This window comes from Seriola lalandi, unplaced genomic scaffold (assembly GCF_002814215.2).
Source record: "Seriola lalandi dorsalis isolate HSWRI2012SDOR001 ecotype SW California unplaced genomic scaffold, Sedor1 jcf7180002054690, whole genome shotgun sequence".
NCBI classification, from domain to species: domain Eukaryota; kingdom Metazoa; phylum Chordata; class Actinopteri; order Carangiformes; family Carangidae; genus Seriola; species Seriola lalandi.
In genome coordinates, this window is record NW_019525243.1 from 565951 (window position 1) to 572740 (window position 6790).

Consider the following 6790-nt stretch of genomic DNA (forward strand, 5'->3'; position numbering starts at 1 on the left):
TGGGGGGGGGGGGGGGGGGGGGGGGACACTTTATTAAATCCTTTTAGACGTAGGCTACAGCGTCTCTCTCTCACACACACGCGCAAACACACACACCTATTGTCTTGACGTCTCTGTCATGGACTGTTCACACAATCTGGACTCGTAAAATGCTGCTCCTGCTTAATTCCAGCTGTTTTTTACTCGTTCAGTGCGCTAAGTCATAGAAAAATTGCCAATACCAAGTCAAGGTAGACTATTGAGACCCAATTTCCGGTTGCATCTTTCAGAATAAAGTCCTTAGGATTTAGTTAACTCCAGTCTACAGCGAAAACACGCCACCTCATTGTGAAAACGTGAATACAGATCTGCTGCCCATAATGACAAGTTGAATAAATGCAATGGTAAATGGCCTGCATTTATGTAGCAATTTTAACACTTTACAATTTCACACACACACACACACACACACACACACACACACACACACACACACACACACACACACACACACAGGGGGCTACCATGCCAAACCACTGGATGTGCTGTCATACTAGTACATTTTGAGTATATTCAGCAAAGTCACACTGTCGTATTATTATTTAGTATAGTAATTGTTTGTTTGAATAGCCTATTTCCTGCCTCTCTTCTTCCAAGTCTTGCATAGGCCTGACTCTCTTATTTTGAAAGAAGTGTAGCCTCTTTTCCGGAGTTGCGTTGCTAATCTCCAGGTACTTGACACAGCTACAAACTGCCATGATGCTTATTATTTCTCTCCCTAGTCACATGCTTGTCGCCTCAGCTGCTCCAGTCCATCTACCAGGGAGGCTTTCAATGGAAGAGCCTTCCCCCAAGCCCCCACTCCACTCCACCCCAACCCCACCCCACCCCCAGGACTTCCATCCTGCCTTCACCCTGGTGCATGATGTGAGCTGGTGGAAGTGATTAGTGGCAATGTTGTCACAGTTTCTCACAGGCTTCCAAAACTGTTTTCCACTGCAGTCTCAGACAAGCAGGAGCACAGCATGGCAGCCATGACACCTTTGACCAGGTGATCAAAACAGCTGCCAGGGTGCTGTTGGTCTAAAATATTATCAGACACTGGAGCTGCAAACCTCTCTTCTCCATCCACTCACAGTTAGGTCTTATTTTATGGGAATGCAAATGATCCAGTGATTTGGAGGTGTTTGTTTGTGCATTAATGATATCAAGCCACATCCTGCTGCAACATGAAGGGGACACTGGGAACCAGCAACCACACTCTCACACCCACATTTTGCGTGGGATTGCACTGCGTCTTTAGTTTCCCCTTTTCACACACTCACAGACGCATAAATACATGCAAAGTGAGATGACATGCCGGCTCTGGGCAGTAAGGAGGCGTATCATATGGAGTGGCAGCTGAGGTTGTGAGACTAATCTGACAGGTGCAGGCTGGGAGAGTGACAGCATGGGAAGAGGGGGAGGAGGAGGAGGAGGAGGAGGAGGAGGAGGAGGGGTCATTGCTTCAAAACAGGACAACTGAGGAGATTAATGGTTCTCTCACTTTATCAGCAGATTGATGAGTAGAATCATGCTATAGCTCTCGTCTGTATTGTTGATATGTAGCTGTGGCCAGACGCTAGTTACCTTAGCATTAAGACTGGAAACACCTCCAGCCTGGCTCTGTCCAAAGGTAATAAAATCCACCAACCAGCATCTCTGAAGCTCAGTAATTAACATTTTATATATCTCATTTATTTAATCCGTACAAACACGAAAATGTGAATATCACACATTGTTGGGGGTTATGTGCTGCACTATTTCTTTGGCCTGGTGTAGTAGCCTTGCTTCCTGGGTTTTACACCGAGCCAATAAACAGTCCAGCAGATAATCCACACATTAAACCACTGCATGTCATTTATACAGTTCAGTTTACATATTAAACAAACAACATATAGCATGTTAATAAATTGGCTTTAGAGGTGATGTTAAGTAGGTTTTGTTACTGTTGTTTCTCCCTGTTTCCACTCTTTATGCCAAGGTAAGCTAACTGGTCACTGACTTTAGCTACATATTTATGGTATGGATGTGAGAATTGTGTCTCTCCTTCTCATCTAACTCAGCAAGAAAGCCAGTTAGTGTATTTCCCAAAATGTCAAACAATTCCTTTAATGTACATATACACATATATTGTACATTATACTTTACTGCCATCATCAGCTTGAGGCTCAGCCCAAAGCAATCAGTGGAGGACTCCTGCTTCAGTATTTATAGAGGGTGACAACGTTGTGTGTGGCGCTCAGTCACTGACTAATATAGTTTTACAGACAGGCAGTACACTAACTTTGGCTCTGTCTGATGAGTTATTGTCCATTAATGAGGAGAGCACATGCTCTACATGTGTCATGTGTCTACAGAGCGCCACAGACCGTCTGTCATGTTTCCGTTTGGTTTATGAACTATACTGTATATGTTGCACTGAGTATGAAGACTTTCTTTAAATCTCTGTCTCTTTCCATCAGTGTTTTTCTCTCCATAATTCCACTGTTTTTCTTTCTGATATGTTCTTTCTTTCCTCTCTCTCATCGTTCCCTCATTACATGCCTACTTGCTGCCCAGAGGTTGCCTCATCTTGTTAAGTCCCTGCTCGGCTCCACACAATGAACCAAACAGTGACAGCAGGGTGGCTGACATACAGGCCGCATGCTGCATCTGTTTCCAGAGACAAGCATCAGGATGAGAGCCTGTGACCTCACAGGATGTATTAACTATGACAGGATGCAGGTGTCCAAAATTAGCAGGAAGAGAGTCTAATTTTAAAGAGCATTTTGTTTCCAGATACACATCCCATTTCAGACAGGCTCCAACTGATCTTACAGAACAGAGGATGTAAAGTGTGATGGCTGTCTTGTTTGGTGAGGGGAAAAAAGTCACATGAACAATTATTTTGTACATTAATATCACAAATACTGACATGCATCACATGTGATTCAAATATTGATTTGTAGTCATCTCTCAGTCATGACAGCACAGTCCACATTATCAGTCCATGTAAACATATAAACCCCCACTTAAAGGGGCACACCACCAATTTAAATATCAAGATGAATTTATACAAACATCAAGATGAGACGGAAAGAAAAGCAACCTTTTCTTTTGCGTTATGTATGAATCTGACCGTTGGACCATTTCTGCATGTTCATTTGCCCCAAACACCCAATGTTTCAACTGCACAGATATTAGCTGTAAGCTAACTACCTCAGCTCAGTTCTTTCTGTCATTGCCTCAGGTCTTCCTATAGTTTTCCTCTCATCTCAGTTTATTTATGAAGCAGATTCCTAAAGTTCCAGAATGAGCACAATTTTTTTTTTTCGCTCAAGTTGACACACCTTTGCCTCAATTTTGCAAATTTGTGCCGAATCACAGCACTGACCATGTGTGGTCAGTCTGAACACACCTTGAGAAAATAACTCAAGGGACATCACTTGAGTGAATGCATCTAAAGCTTGGAGACTGCAAATGTTGAACAGAAAGCCTGCTTTAGAAAAATAATGTGGAATTAGAAAGATACAGTAGTTTACTCATAAAGAGGGATTTTAACAAAAATATTCTGCCTGGTTGAATTATGGGAAGTGTGGGATCCAGTTTAGTCAATACTTGGGACTAAAACTTAACATATATCGGCATCTGCTGCTTTGATGTCATTTCATTTCCTTCATTTGTTTCTTGTGAATTCCCCAACATCATGGAGGTGCCACACTAAAGTCTGAGTATCCCAGACATCCGTGTTTTTTTATACTTTTAATTTAAACATAGTTTATTTAACAGGCATGGTTCACATTAATAAACATGGTGCTGACTAGACCACTGAGCTAATGAATATAGTATGTTTAGTGAGATAATCCTGACCTCATCTGTTCACCACGGTGACTTAAACCTTCCGGCTGCTCAGAGTCCTGAAAACCTGCAGAGGTCATGACCTTTCAAAGTAGCATAGCCCTGGAGAAGTAGGGTTGATATTAAAGGTCATCTTAATGTGACCTTGTCAGGTCAATTTAAAACAACCTATACGTAGATGTGCATGCACTGTATCTGGAGGACAGAACAAATACACGGAAGCACAAACACACACACACAAAGCACAGAGGTCTTATCTGGCCTTTTCAAACACCACCACATGGACCGTAGCGCATTTGTTTTCATTCAGTGAGCCTTGAAGACCTTTCTGTCAGCTCCTTGGCTTTCTCAATGGCTCTAAACAGGATTTAACCCTTGGAAGGTCGAGGTGAGGTCAGTGGCAGCTTCAGGATTTACCTTCTTCCTCTATCAACCAGCCACCACGTCCACATGCTGAAAGCAACATATTGTTTTTAAAGCCTGTCTCAAGGCTTTAAGGCCTGGTTTTGGTCAGAGGTGAAGAAGGGATACTGTTTTTGTCAGCAGAGCAGAAATGTCACTTACCACAGATAAGATGAATGTGGAAGTAAGACTCTGATTGACCAGCACTGATGTCTTTTAGTGCCAGTTGTTACTATTTGTGGAGTGACAACTATGGGATGGATTAGCACAAAATTTTCATCTAGTGCATCCATGAGATTAACATTTGTGGTTTTGGGTGAAATGGCTCCACAACAAGTGGATAGATTATGATTACTTATATATGTGATCAATGACCAGATATCTCAGAAAGTAATTTCATTCCCATCATCCTCAGCTGTACTATATCTTAACGTTGTATTCAAGCAATGTCGAAAAAGTGGGAACAGGGAAACATCTGATTATTATATATTATTATAAGGATGGTTACGCTCACTCTAGCCTTGGAGTCAAACCAGATAAATATCCTAAATCAGCTACTTTTGCTACATCACAGATTTGTAGTTGTTCATTAACAAGTGAAACCAGATACAAACAGTGTATAATTCATTTTAAATTAGCTGAATTGATACTGGGAATATTAGATTTAATTTAAGTGTAACTTCAAAAAATATCTTGCACACCCTAAAGTATTAGTGACGGGTGCACAGGATCAGAAAACGTACTTAATAGTGAGTTCAAGTGATACACAGTGTGCAGGATTCTTTGGTTTTCTTTTCAGTTACATTGCTAGCACTCGGCTGCTTATAATTCTAGTAAGTGATATAACGTGAGTTAGGTATTAGTGCTAATCCAGCAAATGTAAGCATGATAGTATGCTAAAGTAGGTGTTAGCATTTTCGTTGTGTGCATGTTAGCATGCCGACAGAGCACCGCTGTGCCTCACAGTTCGCCCTCTCAGAGCTGCTAGCATGGCTTTAAACTAGTCTTGCTAAAAAACTAATATCAGAGTAAATTAGACCACAGCTGAGTTATATTGAAGTCCACAGCCTGTCTCTCTCTTTCTCCTTCAGCCACTACTTCCCTGCCCAGGCCTTAACTTCTCGAGGTCCTGTGTTACCTCCACTCTCCTGCACAATTACCCAACCAAGTGGAAGCTGCTCTGCCTGGCATGGGGCAGAGTTTGAGATGGGGTGGGGTAGAGTTGGATGGAGGGGAGAAGCTTTGCCACCCTATCTGACTGCAGAGCCCCATGTCTGTGGAGTCCTGAAGGGAGAAAAGATTGGGGACATGGATTTTGGGAAGGGGGATTTCTAGACAAGATCATAGGCATGCCTTCACAGATAGCAGAGCGCTCATTACACTCATTCCCCAGTCAGATTTTAACTCACTCAATCTGCCTTCAACACTCAGACATACTGCTCACCCCCTCTGTGGAATCAGACACCACACAGACAGATAATCCTTTCTAAAGTCTGTCATTTGATGTCACCCCCCTCTGACTCACAAGGCACAAATAAGCATGTATGTGCTATGCATGTATGTGCAAACACACACACACACACTGAGCATAGGGAGGATTTGAGGTCACAGCATGCAACTATTTTTCGGGTTTGAGAAGAGTAAAGGATTATTGATTAAGTAGGGCAGTGGCCAGATGTACCAACACACTGTAGTAAAATTCAACGATAGCAGCAGCAATAGTAACATTTGATTTGTGAAGAGTGAAAGCTTTGACATTGAGTGCTTTCACTTCCCTCCATCAATAATGGCCTTGCTAATGTGCCTCTCCGAGGCCTTTTCATTCATGTCTAATAGACTGTAGGTCTATCAGTGTGTCCACACAATAGATGATTTCTCTTCTGTGTCAACATCACAAATCCCAGGTCTCTTGGTCTGTCTCTGCTCATCGTCTACAGGCCATTTTCCATCTCTTCATCTCAGCCATTTGCTTTCTCTGCCTGTCAAACATCTCACTCGGCCTCCTTTTCCTGTCTCCGGCTATTTTTTACCTCTCAGAATTCGTGTCATATGCTCGTCTCCCTATTTGCTCAGATTTCAGGGAAAAGAATGAAAGCCATGCAGTGGCTGTTTGATATTTGTGTGATACATTTAACAGCGTGAATTCAGCAGCTCAGTGTAGATTGAGCTTAAGTTTAGCTGAACCTTGCTTAGAATGTGTTTGTATACATAAGGCTGAGCATATAAATGGGGCTGGCAGGACCAGAGAGCAGGACCAGACTCAGGAAGGAAGGAGCTCCACTCAAATTAATCTCCACTGGATGACCCAGTAAAGGAGCAGAGCCATTTTTGGGAGCAAGGAGCCATCTCCTAGGTGAGTACCATGGCAACAGCCAACGTGGGCCCCAGCTTTCAGAGCTGTCCTTTTCACGCGCCCGATCAAAAGTGGCAGGCCAGGTTTTTTGTTATGTGGCGTCTCTTACTTTCTCTCTCTCTCATGCCCATTCTTCTGCCTCTCCTTTTCTCTCCCTGCATGACATGGTCCTGGCCT